General features: G+C 42.9%; 1 long non-coding RNA gene across 6 annotated transcripts; it reads left to right on the plus strand.

Annotated features, from left to right (window-relative positions):
* Nucleotides 1–10,136: 10,136 nt before the first annotated feature.
* Nucleotides 10,137–11,022, plus strand: LOC306965725. 6 transcript variants are annotated; one of them, XR_013793051.1, is made up of 4 exons: nucleotides 10,137–10,232; nucleotides 10,323–10,601; nucleotides 10,733–10,912; nucleotides 10,963–11,022. It is a non-coding gene; the product is annotated as an uncharacterized lncRNA (long non-coding RNA). The 6 variants fall into 6 exon arrangements; XR_013793052.1 differs by lacking the exon at nucleotides 10,963–11,022 and having other exon boundaries at nucleotides 10,733–10,954; XR_013793053.1 differs by lacking the exon at nucleotides 10,963–11,022 and having other exon boundaries at nucleotides 10,323–10,562; nucleotides 10,733–10,954.
* The last annotated feature ends 9,981 nt before the right edge of the window (nucleotides 11,023–21,003 follow it).

Genomic DNA, 21,003 nt, shown 5'->3' on the forward strand with positions numbered 1-21,003 from the left:
AGAATGAGACCAGATGACGACCTGCACATCCTGGATGACCGGCACATTCCAAGACTGATTCACGGGGCTCACGTTGTGAAAGAGTGGTTCAGGGAGCATGAGAATACAGAGTCCCGTACCCCTGGTTGGGAAACACTGGGCTACACCATGCTGTAAATCGAAACTGAAAGTCATCTAACAGAGCCTGTATCTAATGCCCGTATTTCATTTTTAATTTTGTTATCTTACAGGGGCCTTATTCCTAATGACTAAACACAAAACATCAATTCATTTTTCTCAGTTCTAGCAAATATATTACTTATTATGAAAAATATAAATCTTGTTCACCTACTACTACAACCACTACTCCTGTCCACCGCAGCTCACCCCATACTCACCTGTCTCCCTCAGCTCACCCCATACTCACCTGTCTCCCTCAGCTCACACCATACTCACCTGTCTCCCTCAGCTCACCCCATACTCACCTGTCTCCCTCAGCTCACCCCATACTCACCTGTCTCCCTCAGCTCACCCCATACTCACCTGTCTCCCTCAGCTCACACCATACTCACCTGTCTCCCCCAGCTCACCCCATACTCACCTGTCTCCCTCAGCTCACCCCATACTCTCCTGTCCACTGCAGCTCACCCCATACTCACCTGTCTCCCCCAGCTCACCCCATACTCTCCTGTCCACTGCAGCTCACCCCATACTCACCTGTCTCCCCCAGCTCACCCCATACTCTCCTGTCCACCGCAGCTCACACCATACTCACCTGTCCACCCCAGCACACACCATACTCACCTGTCCACACCAGCACACACCATACTCACCTGTCCACCCCAGCACACACCACTCACCTGTCCACCTGACCTGTCCACACACCATACTCACCTGTCCACCCCAGCACACACTACTCACCTGTCCACCCCAGCACACACTACTCACCTGTCCACCCCAGCACACACCACTCACCTGTCCACCTGACCTGTCCACACATCATACTCACCTGTCCACCCCAGCACACACCATACTCACCTGTCCACCCCAGCACACACCATACTCACCTGTCCACCCCAGCACACACCATACTCACCTGTCCACCCTAGCACACACCATACTCACCTGTCCACTCCCAGCTCACACCATACTCACCTGTCTCCCCAGCTCACACCATACTCACCTTTACCCCCAGTGTTTTTGAACAAATCTACAATCGCTAACGTCTCCACTTGCGCCTCAGTTCACCCGTCCACTAAATGAAACTACCCGTCGTGCCGTTTACGCCTCATCACTGCAGGCCGTGAGGCAGAATTAACAGCTGTGGTGGAAATGAAAGTGAAGAGGAGATGGACAGACACGTATTTATTAAAAGCTGGCGATTTGTATCCAGAGGGCAGCGCACGGTCCACTAAACCGTCACTGGAAATCTCCTCAGAAACCATGCAGGTGCCCAGTACTGTACGTCAAAGAGCCTGACGACTGGGTACCATTAAGGCGAGACACTGCAGGTGAATAGGGACGTTTTTAAATTCACAGATATCAATTTAACACTTTTGCTGTAAATTACTGGCATAAATTTTAGAAAAAAATACATTGCAAGTTTTTTGTCATTTTATGTTTTCATATAAAAACAAGGTGTTCTATGCCAAAAAATGCCCCAATAACAGATTGAGCTGCATTCAAATTTGTGGTTTTATTTTATTGATAAGATGAGTTACCAAGACTTTTTTCAGAGGGGATTGTGGATATCTTGTTTAGTTTTAAAATAAGTTTTTTAGTGAAACAATGTGTAAAAATGTAATTTTAGCCTTATTTTTTGACATTCAAAACTCAATAAATCAGGCTAGGAATTAGATATTAAAAAATCCCTCTGAAAAAATCTTCCAAATATTGTTGTTGAAAATGTCAAGTCTTTCTGGGTGCTACTGACGTGGAGATAGTGTCGCCACAATGATAGAAAAATGTGTTTTGAGAAAACGGCCCTTGAAATTGCGTTGTCCCATATAAATCTCTGGGGAAACATTGAATCAGTGCAATATTTAAACATGTTATTGTGAAAATTAGGTATATTTTTTGTTTCCAGGTGAAAGCTTATATGTTCAGAGACCAATTTGGCCCAAAACCTGAAAAAACAGAGTTTTGCCTGCAGCGTCTCCCTTTAAACGATGCCGGTCTGGTATCAGAAACAAGTTTGGGTACTACTGGTATCAGAAAAATAAAGGTATCTAAAGCAGTACCTGAAAAAAAATACCACAGTACCGATATATCGATACCAAATTGCTACTTTTTAAGCATCGATATTGGACAAAAAGTATCTATACTAATTTGCATATGTAAAAAGAAGGCGTGGCAGCAATTTTAAACATAAAAGGACAATTTACATCTTTGTTCTGATCCAAAACAGTCCACAGCAGCAGAGGATTGAACTGAGCCAGTCATATCATTCTGGCTTAGATTCTGTTTGTCATTAAAGTATTCATTTTATCCATCCATCCATTTTCTTCCACTTTTCTGTTTCCGGGTCGTGGGGCAGCTGTTGGAGCTCCCCGACTCACATTGCACCAGCCCCTTATGGCTCCTCCTGCAGGTGGTGGATCCACAGAAGAACAGCCTCATAGTTCTACCCGGGCCTGTTGGTCTCTCATAAGGGGCTTCTGAACCGCTCTTTGTCTGACCCGTCACCTAGGACCTGTTTGCTATGGGAGACCCTACCAGGGACACGAAGCCCCCGACAACAGAGCTCCAGGATCATTCGGGTGCTCAAACCCCTCCACCATTTTAAGGTGGTGGTTCCAGGAGGGGTTATTCATTTTAAACTTTGTTTATGTATTTAATTTCACATTAACTGTGGAAGACTATGGATCAGCTAGAATTGTTGCAGAATCGCACTTTTAATTTTTCTATTTTTATTATATTACTTTAACTGGTATAATTAACCACTTAAGTAATATAATTTTAATTTACCTAATAATTATACAAAATAACCAGTTTTAGAAATGTATATTGATTGAAAGACATACCCATATAAAATGACCAGTATCGGTATAGAGAAAAATTACCCAAAAAATTGGTATCACATCGATTGTGTGATACCAATTGTGTAGGGATGTAGCCCATCCCTACTTGGTTGTTTCAGCAACCAGTTTTTTTCCCCTATATTTTTTATATCCCGCCCCCCATCTTTTTCTCTGAATGTTTGCACAATTTTATTTTGGACATTTTTTGCCAATTTTGTAATACTAAGAATTTCCCAAATTCCCCCATTCATTTTTTGATTTTATTTTGATTTTTTTTATATATATTTTTTTCTTCAAAATCCTTTTTCCCCTCCCCTCTTCCACACATTATTGTTCTGTTTTCTGCTTTTAGTCGATAAATATTTTAGTATCAGAATAAGAATCGTTCAGGTATCAGTATCATAAACCAAGTATCGTTAAAGTTGCGATACATAGTCTGTGCAGCACTGCTTAAACCCCAAACTCAACGCAACCCTTTTTTCAAAGACACCACAGGGTGAAGATCAGGAAGCGGTGTCAGTCGCGTGCAGCACAGCGCCTAGTTTGGACGTGCCGTTGGCTGGGTGTGGCGCCCCAAGAGTTCATGAATTACGTGAACTGTTGAACCGATCTCAGGTATGTAACGGACAGACAGGCCGTCACTCACATCCAACGGGGAAGCTAATCCGCCTTGACAAGTTTGTTCTATCATGCAGCTCATTGTTTCTGGAGTCAGAGTTAAATAGGGCACGGCTATATCTGGAACAGCGTGCGTACGCCTAAACCGCTCTGTATGTTCAAATCTGTTACTGACTGTATGCACAAAATAGGTCACGTGATTTGAAAGAGGTTTGCATTTCCGTCTTCAGACAGAGTTGGTTCTGAAGACCAGACACAGGCAACAGGCTCTATGTCAGTGGTTCTCAACCTTTTGGAGCCGCGACCCCCATTATAACAGGTAAAGGGGTTCGTGACCCCCCGCCCGAGTCTTACCGTGAAAAATAGGAACATTAGCCGACATAATTCTTAAACAACAAAGAAAAAAACAAATGGCTGAAATAAAATTCATCAAACTACGATCAAATATTGGCACAATATTGGTAAAATAGCAAACACATGCTACAATAAAACATTAGATTATATGCTAATGAAAATATGTATATTTTATCTAAATGATCTGGCGACCCTCCCAAATCTGTCTCGCGACCCCCTTGGGGGTCCCGACCCCCAGGTTGAGAACCACTGCTCTATGTACATGAGCAACAGGTGACGTCCAAGAGATGTGCGTCAGTGTCCGCCATGATAAGAAACGTCTGAATAGTGATGTCAGTGAAAGAAGAGGTAGGGAAAGAAGCCTTTTTGTACAGTCAAAAATTTAGTTGTAACAGATTAAAGGGATATTTCAAGATTTTTCACATAGGGCCTCATTTCCTAGTTATCCAGAGTGTTGCTGATTTCTGGAGATATTTTTTTTGTAATTCATGCAGTTAAGAGTTAAGAGTTACGTGGCGATAGGCTAGTGCAAGACTAGCGCATTTCTACGATATCAGCTAGCCTACATTAAAAACAGTCTGACCCGCTCCACAGTGCACCTGAGGCAAATCACTTATAACACCAGACTAACCACATAAATGTCTGTGTCCATAGAATATTTTTTGGAATATAACTGACCACATGATCACATTTTGAGGGACTATTTTCTAGCAGATCACTCCGCCGCCACGTAGGTTATACAATCACGAAGCTGATCCTGCTCAAATATATGTTATTTTAAATGCAAAATGGTTAAAATTACTCTATCGACACAGATATTTATATGGTTAGTCTGGTGTTATAAGTGATTTGCCTGAAAGGTTGTAATGTAAGACTGTTTTTAATGCCAACTGATATCGTAGAAATGCGCTAGCCTTGCACTAGCCTATAAAAAAATATCTCCAGAAATCAGCAACACTCTGGATAACTAGGAAATGAGGCCCTATGTTGAAAATCCTGAAATATCCCTTTAACGGTTGGTGTCCCCCAGACCCGGAGTTTCTCTGCTCCTCACACCTCAGACGTGACTTCCATCTCTTTCCTTTCCCCCTTGCTGCTGTGCGCACAGCCACCAGATAACTACATGATGCAAACATTTCGTCAGGACATATGAACTTCAGTTTGCAGTAAATACTTGTATACCACGTTTGTATGAGTGGGCCGTGCATGAAGTCTTGGCATTGGCACACAACTCTTCTTTCTCATCGTTCTCATTCAATCATTCTTTTGTCTACAGCATTTATGAAATGGTGGCGCAAATACTGTTCAATGCAGTTTGATCACATTGTGGTTCCCCTTGGAGACTCGATTTTCCTGGCACAGTACGTTATGAGCAGATAGGGAGCGCCGGCACTGCATAAAGTGTGCTGTTCATACAAGAGTGCAGATCTTCATGACCGAAGACCCTGTCCACTCGAAGTCAAGCTCAGGCCTAAACGCAAAAATCATCCACATGAAACCTACATTTTGTGGGTCTGTAAATGAGCATTTTCCAAACTAAGTCTCAGCGTGGATAGAGCTCAAAACGTTTACGGCATCTCCACAACTTTTCCTAAAACAGTGTCTGTTATCCACAATCTGCTGACTTAATAATGCCCTTCACTGCACAAGCCTCTGCTCCTCTGCTTCATGGCGAGCCACAGCTGACGAGGAGTAAAACACTGCAGAGCTGGCCTCCATCCAGTCTGTGTTTTTGGACTGACAGTGAAAGTCCGTTTGTCAGTTTAGTCCTGTGAGTCTGAAGAATAGACTTTTCACGTTTTGTCTCCGTGTGGATATGGTTGTCCTAAAAAAGCCCATAAAAGTCCCATTCGCATAATGCACAAGCTTTAACATATTTCAACACATTCAGGAGGGCTCCCTTGAGGCCTGGAAGCCCTGACACAAGTCTGCTGGAATATATGTGTTAGAATGTGCTCCCTGCTCAGTGCTACCATGTCAGTGGGGTGTGCAGCGCGGCTCCTGAACAGCTGCTGGCTTGACTGCGGGGCCCGGGGCGACGGTGCTGCATGCACAGGTAGAGCGCAGGAGGTCGAGGCACTTCCTGGACTCCCCGTGACATGTGGATGTGAAGGTGTCTCATCCAGACGACTGTTTGTTTAACTGACTGACCTCCTGACACCGGCGGGGGCAGGGGTCATGGTCAGCCTGAGGGGCCAGGTCTGGTCAAGGACAAGGATTTGAACTTGTGTGTGTGCCTGTGCTTTACAGTCAGGGGCGGGTCAGCACAGGCCACCTCTGACCGAAACACACGGAGGGGCTGTCAGTGTATTGGGAGTCAAATACAAGTTCAATTACCTTTAAGGTTCCAGATGAAACCCGACCCTGAAAAGTGAGCTTCAGTTTGCAGAGCCGGAATCAATTCCCTTCTTTCTCAGGAAGAAAGCAGGACTTTTATGCCATCCTGCAATGATAGATCGATCGATTGAGAGATAGATCTGTATCAAGACTAATACAAAGACATACAGACACAAGCCATTTCACAAAGACATGGAAAACAATTGTCCACTCACCATGACACACTTTGATTTCATAAGTTCTCCTCATTTAGTTTCAGGATGGACTGATGCACAAACGAGTTCCTCAATCGGACGATATTAAGGCGTGGAACTAAGGCTGAAATGACATTGATAAATCAACAACTAATCAATTATTGTATTCTGTATTCTGGTTTACACAGACTCAAAAAGAGAAAAAAAATTGTTGTAAATGTAGTGTTTTCTTACGGAAAACGACTTTTTAGAGGCAGCTCCACTCTTCTTGTTGCCAGATCCTACATAAAACCAGTTTGGAAACCCCAGCAACTGTCCCCGTTCAGTCACTTTTTTAAAGCACCAAGAGCCTCCAATGAACTTTTAAGTTTACTCCATCAACACGTCCTCAAGCGGGCTCATTAATCGTAAAAAAAAATATCTGCAGATTAATCGATGACCAAAATAATCGTTAGTTGCAGCTCTAAGTGGTGCTGTGGGACAACAGTCTTTCCAGACTCAGATGCTGTTCCCCGCTCTTACATTCAAATCTTAGCTGTAACCCCCCCGTATTCCCAAAGTGCACCTCCATGGATGTGTAAAGCCCTCGATCCCGGCCCCAATCCTAAACCTCACCTTTACCCCAAATCCTAAACAGAACTCTAACCCCTTCGAGAAGAAACGGCAATGGCACTCCACTTGAGTTATGATGCAGTTTTTGTAGCTCATGCTTTTTCTGGCAACGGAGCCACTTTAAAGAAGAGCACACAACTGCAGTAGATCTGTCGCCATGGTAGCAATGGCTAGCTAAAAGTGCTGTCCTGGGATTGCGCTGTTTCTGTATGATCACCACTACCGATATTTGCACCTAGTTTGCAGAAAGCGGTGACTTTGCATGTGTCCGAGTGTCCACACATGTCAGTGCTGTATGAATGAAGCACATCTCCTCTGCATTCTTCATGTCTGGGCGCTGCATGTCACGAGTGGGGTTACCTGCACAGCTTGGAGGTGCACAGGCACAGGTATGCAGCTCGCCCCCTCTCCCTGACGGCTGGAATGCTGACATAACAGATGTTGTCTGACAAACCCAGTCATTATGTCGGAGGGCTGTGTGTCCGTACCCGCTCCTCTGCCTGCACATCCTCCTCACCTCCGCCCAGCGCTCCTACAGCTGCACTGAGGTCCCACACCAGCAACTAATACTATGTGTTCAAGCGCCGCACACTCTGACTATTAGGATGATCGTTTTGTGAAACCTATGACAAGGTGTTCTGTCAAAATAATCTTAGTTTGCTTCATTTTGCTGCTGCTCCTGAACGTGGCCCAGGATTAGCCCCAATGCAATAGGCTGGATGGAATATTAAAATGCATAATGAACGAGTGACTATGGACTCTTCTTGTTAAAACATATGAATGTCCTTTATAGTAACGCAGAAACATAATTTAAAGGTCCTATATCATGCAAAATCGACTTTTTGGAGCTTTTAAACATGTTGTTGTACTATTTCCTTATCAGAAACACCCCAGAATGTGCCCGACTGCCCCTGCAGAGAAAACAAACGCACCGCTTGTGCGTCTGAACAGATGTCATGTTTGTACTGAAAGTTGTGAAGAGGGAGCTCTTTCTAACCTTCTCTGGACACACCTGTTTTTCTTACCTAACGCTAATGTCACACAGAGGTAATGGCTACGAGAGGTACAGGACTTTATTCAACCTTTCTAAAGAAGAGGCCACTCGCCAGTTTGAATTCCTCTCCGGGATTCAGCGACTGTCACCAAAATAGTGTTTTTCTGTGACTGTCTCTGATGGATGTTTGGTGAACCTTCACCAGAATCAAAGTGGATTCACTTTTATAACCAACACGAGTCCCACAATAAAAACACCCGATGAAGCGGCCAGGACAGAGCGGTGAGTCAATCAAAACACGTGTTGGCGTGTGTGTTGGCCATTTATGAAGCTGTGTTTCCTTATAACTGCATAGTGAAGTAACTTCACTTATTGCTGTTGTATAAATATTTCTACTACTGCAAAAGTTGCATGGAAGGAGAGAGGGGGCGGAGTTAACTGACTCCAAGCATCGTGTATTCTAAATTTGCAAAAGAAAATACCTATATTTATTACAAAAAATAGTAGTCCATAGTGGTAGAGGTACAATATATCATATAAATACCCATACTTTACATCCTGAGATATGGTCTTACCTCAGCTTAGACGAGTTGATGCGTACCTGTCTGGTATTTGTACGTGCCCGTGGAAGAGCGTGGTAGCATCCAACTTCACCCCTGTTTGGAGCAACAACATCTATGGTGTGGTGGTACCGGACAGATGCGTATCAACTTGTCTAAACACAGGTAAGAACATATCTCAGTACGTAAAAATAGTGGCCTGTTCCTTTAAGACGGGTGTAATATACACACGCATGTGCAGGCTTTACAAAACTTTCTCAAAATTAAGTTTTATGTATGCTCTTGCAAAATCATCTCCACTTTAGTAGCTCCTACAGACTACAAACTTCACAGGCTTATACTAAACAATATGTTGAAGTTTTTTTTCTAGAGGACATTTTTTAATATCTAATTCCTGCTTGATTGATTGAGCTTTTAAACCATAAAAAATACAATTTTAAAATGTTTACAGCTTTTTTTTATTACTATAAATGGCTTATTCAAAAACTAAACAAAATCCAAAATCCATTCTGAAAAACACTTTGCAACTAATACATCTTTCTTCTCACATGTCACCAACCCCATTTTTTGCTTCCGTTATTTTCTATTCTTGGATTTGTTGATGCACCAGAGTGAGTTTGTGTTCACCAGCTGCACAGATGACAAATTACGCCTATTGCACCAGGATTCGCTTCAAGTGGACCACGGCCCAACGCAATTGGCTGGCCAGGCTTTCGTTTTGACACGATCAGTCAGCCAGTTCAAGCATTTCCCCCACGAGCCCCCAGCCCCAAAACCCCAATGCCAAACAGACTACCCCTCATGTGCCTCCATCCTCTTGTGAACACTTGGGATAAAGGGTGGTGACCTGCCCCGTGTTTGTTGTGGTGGCGGGGCTCTTTGTAACGCGCCACTGCCCGGACCAATTGGTTAACTTTTCTCTAAAGACCTCTCTTTTACCTCATTATAATAATTAAGCGCTCTCCCAATGACCTGCAGCGGCCATTTAGAGAAATCATTACTGATGTGTATCTATTGTTGAGGGCTGAGCACAAGCTAGCGCGAGGAGGTGAGCGGGTCAAGTACAGAGCACGTGGGGCAAAATGGCAGGGATTCCTCGGCGGTTAGCTATTTGTCAATAATGAATGAAAACTAGTCCTTATTAACGGTCTATTGATGCGATAACTTTAAAGTCTTCGCTCAGAGTGGAAGACAAAATGGAAGCATCAATTTAGCTATGGTAGTTTTATCAGTGAAAAATATCTTCAGATGTGCCAGCCTTTGGCCTTTACCGTGTGCAGGGTATGTAAATGGTAAATGGACTCAGGGTTGCCAGATTCTCAAAACCAGCATATCGTACCAAGCTTCCAAAACTATTGTATTTCAGCACACACTATCGTACAGCCCACGAGTTCCAGGTGTAACTACAGGTAACAAGAAAGTAATTACACATGTAAGTGCAGGTACTCTTACAACGTTTAACAAGGGAAACAATGTGTAACAAGGAAGTACAAAGGGGAACAATGTGTAACAAGGAAGTACACAGTGTAGCAAGGGGGAACAATGTGTAACAAGGAAGTACACGGTGTTACAGGGGGAACAATGTGCAACAAGGTAGTACAAAGTGTCACAAAGGGGAACAATGTGCAACAAGGTAGTACAAAGTGTCACAAAGGGGAACAAAGTGTAACCAAGGAAGTACACAGTGTTACAAGGGGGAACACTGTGCAACAAGGTAGTACAAAGTGTTACAAAGGGGAACAATGTGTAACAAGGAAGTACAAAGGGGAACAATGTGCAACAATGAAGTACAAAGTGTTACAAAGGGGAACAATGTGTAACAAGGAAGTACACAGTGTAACAAGGGGGAACAATGTGTAACAAGGAAGTACACAGTGTAGCAAGGGGGAACAATGTGTAACAAGGAAGTACACGGTGTTACAGGGGGAACAATGTGCAACAAGGTAGTACAAAGTGTCACAAAGGGGAACAATGTGTAACAAGGAAGTACACAGTGTTACAAGGGGGAACAATATGCAACAAGGTAGTACAAAGTGTCACAAAGGGGAACAAAGTGTAACCAAGGAAGTACACAGTGTTACAAGGGGGAACAATGTGCAACAAGGTAGTACAAAGTGTTACAAAGGGGAACAATATGTAACAAGGAAGTACAAAGGGGAACAATGTGTAACAAGGAAGTACACAGTGTAACAAGGGGGAACAATGTGTAACAAGGAAGAACACAGTGTTACAAGGGGGAACAATGTGCAACAAGGTAGTACAAAGTGTCACAAAGGGGAACAATGTGTAACAAGGAAGTACACAGTGTTACAAAGGGGAACAATGTGTAACAAGGCAGTACAAAGTGTCACAAGTGTTACTTTCTTGTTACACATTGCTCCCCCTTGTTACGCTTTGTACTCCCTTGTTACACATTGTTCCCCTATTACACATTGAAAGAGTACCTGTACTTACATGTGTAGTTACCCGTACTTACACCTGGAACTCGCGGGTTGCATTCTAAAGCGTTACCTAAATGGGTCAATAGCGCTGTAGCACCTGCGCAAAATATGGCTCATATCATCACCACTGACTACAGCTCACGCACTGTCCCATTATGTTACATTATACGCACACGCATGACATGCAATCCAATGCCATGGCTGCAGCCAAGGCAGGAGGATAATGCGATAGTGGAACTGTAAAACTGATCCAGGGACAGTCTCTCCTTCTGACAGCAGATATTACACCTACGTGAATACGGAGGCTCAGTCTGACTCCAGATCAGAGCGCAGCTGAGAGGGAACAGTGCATTTGACCAGACTTTGTACCAGGCTTGTAAATTATCATACATTTAGGGCTCTTTTGAATTATTGATCGTACATCGTACAGGGGTCAAAATTGTCTTACAAATACGATAGTTATCGTACATCTGGCAACCCTGAATGGACTCAACTTATATAGTGCTTTTCTACCTTTATCAGGGCCACAGCGCTTTAAAGTAAGGAACCAGTCACCCATTGACACTCCTAGTGTACGCAGACACTGGAGGCAAGTAGGGTGAAGTGTCTTGCCCAAGGACACGACGACAGTGTGCATTTGCGTGAGCTGGGATTCGAACACACGACCTTCCGATCACGAGAAGACCTACCACTGTCGCCCCACTCCGTATGTCCTCAGACCGGACTGATGACATTACATCACCAACAAATTAGGGCCCGACCGATATGGAATTTTTGGGTCCAATAGGTTGGACATGGCCAACCACCAAGTAAGTATGTAATTTAATTGTTTTTTAAAATGATTTAGAAAAAATTTCAAATTCAATTCAATTCAAATGCACTTTATTTATCCGTTAGGAACTTAATTTGCAGGAGAAGTGCCAGTACGGGCCCGATAAAAACAGTACATCCACAGACATTCAACAACATACAGCAATAATAAATACATTAAAAAAAAAAAAAAAATAAATATATATATATATATATATATATATATATATATATAGTGGGCCTTTGATAGACCGAGGTCCACACAGTCATTTATTCAGCAGGCGGATGGAGGTCGGGAGGAAAGTGAAGGTCGCCCTCTCTGTCCCCAGAGGGAGGGACCTGAACCTGCGCCCTGACGGCAACAGGGCGTAGTGAGAGTGCAGAGTATGTGAGGAGTCTGTGGAGATCTGGGTTCCTTTCCTCAGAACTCTCGAGTCATAGATGCTGCTGAGTGAGTCCTGCTCCTGACCGATGATTTTATTGCTGATTTTGATTATTTTATTGAGCATGTTGCGGTGGGTGAGAGTGAGTGAACCAAACCAGACAGTGATGTTGAATGTAAGGATGGATTCAATGAAACATTTATAGAAAGAGGTGAGAATGGATGGGTGGACTTGGAGTTTGCGGAGTTTACGGAGAAAAAAGAGGCGTTGTTGACATTTTGAAAATATGTGTTCAGCATTGAGTTTGAATGTGAGTTTATGGTCGATTATGGAACCCAGGTATTTGTATGAATTAACCTTTTCTGTTATTTCGTTGTTGACAGTGAGTGAGGGAGACCTGGAGTGACCATGTTAGAAGTTGATGGTCATCTCTTTGGTCTTGGATACATTTAAATCCAGACAGTTTTCCCTACACCACTGTGAGAATGAGTCCAGTTCAATTTGCAGTAATCCGTGTGTGTTTGTAGTGTCCATGATAACTGTGTCGTCTGAGTACTTGATGTAGGTTATACCTGGGGTGGTGCTCCTGCAGTCGCTTGTGTACAGAGTGAAGAGAAGTGGAGAGATGACTGAACCTTGAGGAGAACCAGTGGCTATTGTCCTGACAGCACTGAGGTGGCCGTTCACTCGGACCCTCTGACCCTCCCCGTGAGGAAGGAAAGGACCCAGAGGATGAGGTGAGGGTTGGCGTTCATCTGGAGCAGCTTACGTCCCATGAGATGTGGCTGCACGGTGTTAAATGCACTTGAGAAATCCACGAAGACCAGGTTGACATGGGACTTGGGCTTTTCTAGGTGGGTGATGACACTATGTACCAGAGTGAGCACAGCATCATCCACCCCTCTCTGTGGCTGGTAGGCGTATTGCAGTGGGTCAGAGTGCATGCCCACATTAGCCTGCAGCTGGGCCATGACGAACCTTTCAAAGCTCTTCATGACCAGTGATGTCAAAGCCACAGGCCGATAGTTGTTGTTGGTGCTGGGGTTACTCTTCTTCGCCACTGGACAGATGGTAGAGGACTTCCAGATGGAGGGGATGGAGTGTTCCGCCAGGGAACGGTTCAACAGGGAGCAGAGGACACCAGCCAGCTGACTGTAACAGCCCTTCAGCAGGCGCCCACAGATCTGATCCGGTCCAGGAGCCTTGTTGGGTTTAACCTGCCTCAGTGCGCGCTCCACATCCACAGGCAGCAGCTGCAGGTCCTCAGTGGACTGGGACATAGAGACAAGCTCTGCAGAGAGCGTCTCCCTCTCCTGGGCGTAATCACACTGATCATGCCTGCAATAAAAGATGTTAAGATCCCCTGCCATGTGGACACACACCTCAGCAGAAAGCCCAGATGAGGGGGATTTGGAGGGGAGCCCGGTCAGGGTTTTAACGCCCTGCCAGGCCTCCCTGGCCTTTCCATTGTTAAAAAGTCTCTCCATCCTGTCTATATAAGCTCTCTTGGCAGTTTTAATTTCTTTGTTCAGTCTGTTTTGAATGAATTTACCTTCTAGCTTGTTTCCTGAATTAAATGCTATTTTCTTTTCATTCAGGGTTGTTTTCAGTGATTTAGTTATCCAGGGCTTATATAAATAAGTCATATAAATGACTCTTAACTTGCCTATAGTTAAACATTATTATAGTAAAGATTTCAATCATCGACGTATATTTATGAGAGGTCGACCGATGTGGGGTTTTCTGAGGCCGATGCTGAATATTGGAGATTTTGATTGGCTGATGCCGATATGCACCGCTGATATTTTTTTTAAATATCTGGTCTATTATCCTGCGTATGATGCTTCTAAATGTGTCAGTGTAGAACTGTGACAGCAGGAGGAGAATTCATGTTCAGTAAGATCTTCAGTGGGAGCTCGTTTTAAAGAAAAAAATCAGCAGATTCCAAAACAAAAAGTGACAAGTCTCTGTCTCTGAGGTTTATATAAAATAGGTGTACAAACTTGTGACCGATTTTCACAACAATGTTTTTCCGGCCTAGGAAGTTGTGGGAGGGCTCATTTTAAAGATCTGACTGATCTCTGATCTCTGTCAGGCCCTACAGATAATACTCACTGAAATCGAAAACAGGTCGCCAAACATGTAAGTTTAAATACTTATGATCGTCGTCCAATTGTTAATGTCTTGTGCATTTGTTGTGGTATATTTGTTCACTTATCAGGTGTGCTGAGAGATATTACAGTAATGTCACTCTGGAATGACTCACATTGAAAGTGTTCATGAAGAGGACAGACATTTAGAGGAGCATTTGATCAAAAATAATTGTTAAATGAGTCGAGTTGTTACCAAGTATTGCCAACACATTGAGTGCCAACAATCCAGACCATTGTCATGATATTTGTAGCACCACAGCGTATTCTATGTTATAGCTATGGACACATGCTGTGGCTCATTTGAAAAGTGAGACTCTAAGCTCTCAGTTTAATTTTACGCGCCCCAGTTCCTGAGAAATCTATCCTAAATAGAGGCTAGTTTGGATCAAAATCACAGTTTTTTTTCTTCATTCGGAGACAATGCTTCTTTTATGAAACACTCTCCTTTCTGATTAACACCTTTCTCCTCCTCTCTCCTCTCTGGACCGACACTAACGTTATGGGAAGAGGCAAATGCCTAAATATATTAGTTTCAAGTCAATTTTCAACGACAACATTGTTTTAAAACACTGTGTGTTATCGATTGCTTTTTTTTATGGCGTGTGCATTTAAACAGCCAGGTTCTCGGATTGAAGACTTTAACAGGATGTTGAACCATTTAAGAAATGAGAGAAATGTTTAAACCTCAACTGTTTCAATCTGTCCATGAGAAGCCGCTCTGCTTTGTTAAACATGAAGAAGTGTCGGGTTTACAGCTGTTCGCTACGCAACACCACACCCCTCAGACTAAAAAAAACAGAAAGAAACACAATAATATTTATAAAATATCCAGATCTTGACTTTTTACAAGTTTTTGATCATCAGTTTTTTCACTTCTGTTCATCACAGAGCTACCAAAATCACACATAAGGTACATTTTAGTGTCTAGTTTTGTAATAAAAATAAATAAATAAAAAAACACAAAAACACGTTTTTACATTTTTGGCACTCAATGTGTTAAAAGTCCTTGTTTTTGTTGACAAATGTAAACCCGTCGCCTCGTCACAATACTGCCATGAGATTTTATTAGTTTGCGAAGTCTTAAATCTCACTACAGTCCACTTTGCAACGTAAAGCATTAGCTGTCTTTGACTTTAACTTGTTTCCTAACATATTTTTTCACAGCGCAAGTAGGTCTTGGTGAACTACTGGAAGTCATTTCATGACCACTCAAGTTGTTGAGTTACAACTCCAAGAATGCTGGAGTGACCTCAGATTTTCCTTAGGCCAACAGAAAGTGTTCAGATAGATTGTCCACAAACTGAGCAGGCAGATAAACACACACTCGTCTCTTACATTGTTTTTGGGAAGACAAACAGACATGGGCCTTCTGAATAGACCTCCATACAGTATGTGGAACAGAGCAAAACTTGCCACCAAGAGCTTTATCGTGCTCACCATCTGACCCTCTTTTCCCCCTCATTTGGCAAATAGCAGCCCCCGCCCTTATCATATGCAAGAACTGCCTCTGAACCAGAAAACTGGAGCACACAGAGCACCAGTCATCAAAGACCTGTAGGCTCTCCATGGGCATGTTGAGTTTGGGGAAAAAGCTAATGACTGCCTTTGTCGGGTTACATCATCCACTGGTCTCTACATTTGACCCACATGAAGGTCTTTGGCGCAGGGGTGATGAACGATGGGCCTCATCTCTGTAATCTGGGGATGGAGCTTTTTTGTTTTTTTTAGCTGACCTGCCTGTGACCCCACGCTGCCCTCTGCGCGCCCTCGCTCTCTCAGGAGAAAATTAAAGGCGACAATGTTGTGATGAGACATAGGGCATGGACGCCTTACCTTTGTGTGCCCTCTCACCACGCGGCGTGTGTTCAAATCATGGGCTTGGTCCATAGAAAACGAGCTGTTATCACAACCACAGCAGTTCCGCCTTCGCAAAACAATAATTAGATATGGATGTGTTGACTGTTTCTGGGCACACCGACGCTGACTCCTACAATTGTGCGCACGTCAAGGAGTATTTTTTTTAAACTGTGGCTATTACTTGCTATATCCTTCACAAACTGACTGATGGCAGTGTGCAGCTGTATAAAAACGAGACATACGCACGATTCTCTAAGGGAGTGGTTGCAAAAGTGTGGGTTGGGATCCGTGCACTTACAGTAATGTCATATAATGTCATACAAAGTGGTTGTTGCATGTTGGAGCCAATATAATAAGCTAATTACAGAATTAACATGACCTCCTTGTTGTGTTGACAATGACCATTGTTGAAGTATTGACCGTTACCATTGCCATTGCTGATATATACATTACCATTCTTGGTATTTTTTTAAATTTATTGGTTTATTTGGTCAGGTGCATGTTAATAAACATACATGGGTCTCATGCATGTAAACAAGCCACACCAGATTATAGCCTTGGGCTAATTTCCATCCGTCGTCCACCATGTGCACTCTCAAACACACTCTCATTCATCCCGGCCTATTGAACATGTTTTTAGTGTTAGGGGAAACTGGAGTACCTGGAGGAAACCTACGCAGACACGGGGAGAACAAACTCCACACAGAAAGGCCCCGTCCAGGTGGGATTCGAACACGGGACCTTCTAGCTGTGAAGCGAGAGCGCTAACCGCTGTGCTACCATGGCGGATAGACCATTACCATTCTTGGTATGCTTTCCATTACCATTGTTTGTGCATTAACCATTGCTATTGCTTGTATATTGTTCATCTTGAATCAAGAATGGTAATGGTCAAAATACCAATACCGTTGTATGTATTTAACCATTACCATTCTTGGTATACTGTATTGTCTATTACCAGTCTTGACTATTACCATTGTTGGTGTATTATCCATTGCCATTTTTAGTATATTGTCTATTCCTACTGTTGGCATTTGCTGTCTTTCCATTGTTAGTATTGTTTAAAAAAAATGGACAATGTAAGAATGAAGCTCATTAAATTTTGATGAGAAATGGGGGTGGGATAAAAAAACAACAACACTCAATTTCAGTGCCTTTTTCCCCATTTTTTATTTTGTACCTTGTATATCTATGTTTGAACAACATGTCACCACCCACTTTGTCTCCCTTGAGTTCCACAGGGAGACAAAATGTGGAAAGCCATTTGGCAAGATGAAATGAAATATGAATATGTCCTAACAACTATTTGTCATAAACGACCAAGACCATTTTATTTAGTTCCTGTATCTCACCATTGTCCAGAAGTCATTGTGTTTTTTGGCTCAATACTATGAGCTGCTGTTACCTTGTTGCTGTGTCAGTCCTGTCCCGTCCGCGGAGTTCAGCGACTCGTCTCCTGTGTTGTATAACGGCGTGGACCTTGTCGTGTGGTGCGGCGCTGCCCCTCTCCCGTTCCCATGCCCCCTCCCGCGCGCTGACCGGTGGCTGACCCTGCACGGCTGGTGGCACAGCAGTGAACTCTGGTTCAAAACGTTGCCAAGTTCACAGTGGCTGAGCGTCCATCAGATAACAACCTCGGCAGGGCTACGGGGCCCTGTGCTGGACATAATTAGGCAAGGTTTGTGTCCCATTCAATTTCTGCCACATAACTTTTCTCCATTCTCTCTTTGTCAGTGAAGGTTTGTGGCTGGCCGTGCCTGCTGACCTCCCCGATGACCACGGCACTGACCTCCCACGCTGTCTTCTAATGATGATGATATAAGGAGCTTTTCAAAGTGATAAAGGCTTGTGTCTGCGACGATTACCTTCACCAGGGCTCTCTACAAGGCTACTTTCACACTGCAGCTCCTAATGCTCAGAACTTTGGGAAGGGGGGGGCTGTTTGTTTGTTTATTTGTTTTGTTTATTTGCTGACAAAAGTAACGCCGAAGTAAAAAAAAAAAAAAAAAAGTGGCCCGCTTGACACTGTTAATGCTTTTTTCAATCACATAGCACCAGTCTATATCACACTACAATGATGACCAAACCTTCTGTTGGTCTGTAAATGCAGTAAATTAGAATAACTGCCTTGTTTAAAATTGCTCTCTCAAAATGGCTGTAGCGAATGTCTTGAAATAGGCCTCTGTCTCTTTAAGAACCTCTGACCCTTTCCGACACGCCCCCTCCAATCGCTGTCTGTGGCATCAGTGGGGAGGGGGTTCTGCTGAGGAGCAGTGGTTGGTTACTCGGCTGGTGACGAAAGCTCGGAGGCGTCTCCAGGAGGTGGGGGCGTTCCTAGGAGGACTCAGGCAAACCTATCCCTAAAATGGCCGCCATCAGAGTTTTTACAGATTACTCAAAAATACGTGAATGTGCCAAGGCAACACTTCAGGCATGTTTTTAATGAGGGAGTGACATAATAACATGATGTAAAGCTTGAAAAAGTCGATTTTGCATAATACCCCCCCTTTAAAGGCCTTTTACCAGATTTTCTTTGGTTTGCTTACAACAATGAAAGAGGCGTGGAAATTTTAAACTGTGAGGGGGGTATTCATCAAGACAGGCGAGCACAAGCTGAAATATGACATTTGTGGGCAAGTTGCCCCTAATTTAACATTTCATATTGCATGTATCATAGTATTAGGACCCGAAGTTTGGTATGTAAATAAGAGAATGCTGGGTGAGTAAAAAAAAATGCACAAATGACTGCTGCTGATCAACTTTTGCACGTGCTACCCACTTTGCACATGAGCTAACGTTTGGTAAATGACCCCCTTAGTTGTGTCTTAATTAACTCCCAACTAGGACTGCCCAATGTATTGCAAAGATATGTTGTGCTGCAATATTAGATAAGGGATCTTCAACCAGTAGTTCAGGAGCTACCTGTAGCTTCAGTCCTTTCTGGGTATCTTGTTTTGGACATTTTGAACAGAATCTGCCAACATATGGGTACATAAAGTAATATGGAATAAGAGAATCTTGGCTACCACGTCTCTAGGGGTAACTCCTCCAACAATGCACGTGGAAAGTACTGACAACCCTGAAGGGCGGGACAGTAGTGCAGCGGTTAGCGCTCTCGCTCCACAGCTAGATGGGTTCGATTCCCACCAGGATTGGGTCTTTCTGTTGGAGTTTGCATGTTCTCCCCGTGTCTGTGTAGGTTTCCTCCAGGTACTCCAGTTTCCCCTACCACTAAAAACATGTGTGCAGTCTTGACACTGCTTCTGTCAGTCTCCCCCAGGGGAAACTGAAGCTCCAAATGTATCTTACCACCACCCTGTATAGAGAGAATGTACAATAGTCTCATGTAAAGCGCTTTGTGACCATGTCTGTGAAAGGCACTATATAAATACATATCTTCTTCCTCTAAAGTATTATAGGGGTGTCAATACTTTCCGGAAGCGCTGTATGTCACTTAGTCATTACATAAACATAAGTAGGTCCCTGATGTTTTTGTTACATTTAAGTAACTCACCAGGTAAAAAGAGTGAAGACACCTGTAGTAAATGATTCAATCTTTGTATCGCAAGAAGCCACAATATATCGCAAAATTTGCGAACGTCTTCCATCTGACAGTTGCTAACTCAGCCTTAATTTAAAAAAAACACATGGACATTTATTTTTATTATTGTGCAAAAGTTCTACTTTAAAGGCACACTACGTAACCTTTTGGACTATACTGTTGCCATCAGTAGAAAACATGCTCCTAATGACCAGCTCAATGTAGAAAATGCTTTTACTGGAGTGGGTAATCAAAGAATGGATTTGAATGAGAATGTAACCTGTTTAAATTCCAAAATAAATGCATGTATTTTAATTTTATTTACTGGGTCAAATCCTACACGGTGTGACTTTAATTATAATTTTCCTGACTTGCTTTGGTCTTACTTTATATATATATATTTTTGAAGATTTTTTTTGCCACAATTGGCTAAAAAACAAACAACGTCTAGTATGGAACATAATGTGTTGAAAAAGTTAGTAATAAAGGGTTAATATTGTTTACGCAATATTGGAAACATGCATCGCAAGTTTTTTCTAAATATCATGCGGTCCTATTGCCAACATTTTCAACACATTTCTGACATCCCAGTTCATCATAAAGGTACTGGTAATTTTGTATTCATCAATATTTAAACATTCTTATTTTTAGTGTAGTTTTGGTCGATTATACAAGTTTATGTCAATTCAGTTGATTACATCTGCGTCTCCACTCAACTGAAGTATGCAATGGTTAGCGTTTAAACCGGAACTCAAGCTTCGAACTGTAATCATGATTTCCCCAGGGAAAATTTTCAAAAGTTTGGTCAATATTTTCACATCTCCATGACAAAAGCTCATAACAACAATGTAGTTAATCGTCTTCTAGTTTACTCTTTACATTTACTGTACAGCAGCTACATCTGAAAAAACAAAATAACATCAACATGACCTTATGTACAGACTCCTTACAGCGGAGAAAGTGCTATGTCCTTCCATTAATGCTCCACCACACGTCACAGTTCACAGCGCATCAAGCTTCAAGACAACAACTATATTTATATTAACTTTACACTGTCTACTTACACAGGTCTAGACTAGCTTTGCAAAGAGGTTAGTCTTTCTATCGGCGACTGCAGTGGGTATAGTCATAGAGGGAGTACATAAAGAAA

The sequence above is a fragment of the Gobius niger genome (genome assembly GCF_951799975.1).
Source record: "Gobius niger genome assembly, chromosome: 7".
Classification (NCBI taxonomy): domain Eukaryota; kingdom Metazoa; phylum Chordata; class Actinopteri; order Gobiiformes; family Gobiidae; genus Gobius; species Gobius niger.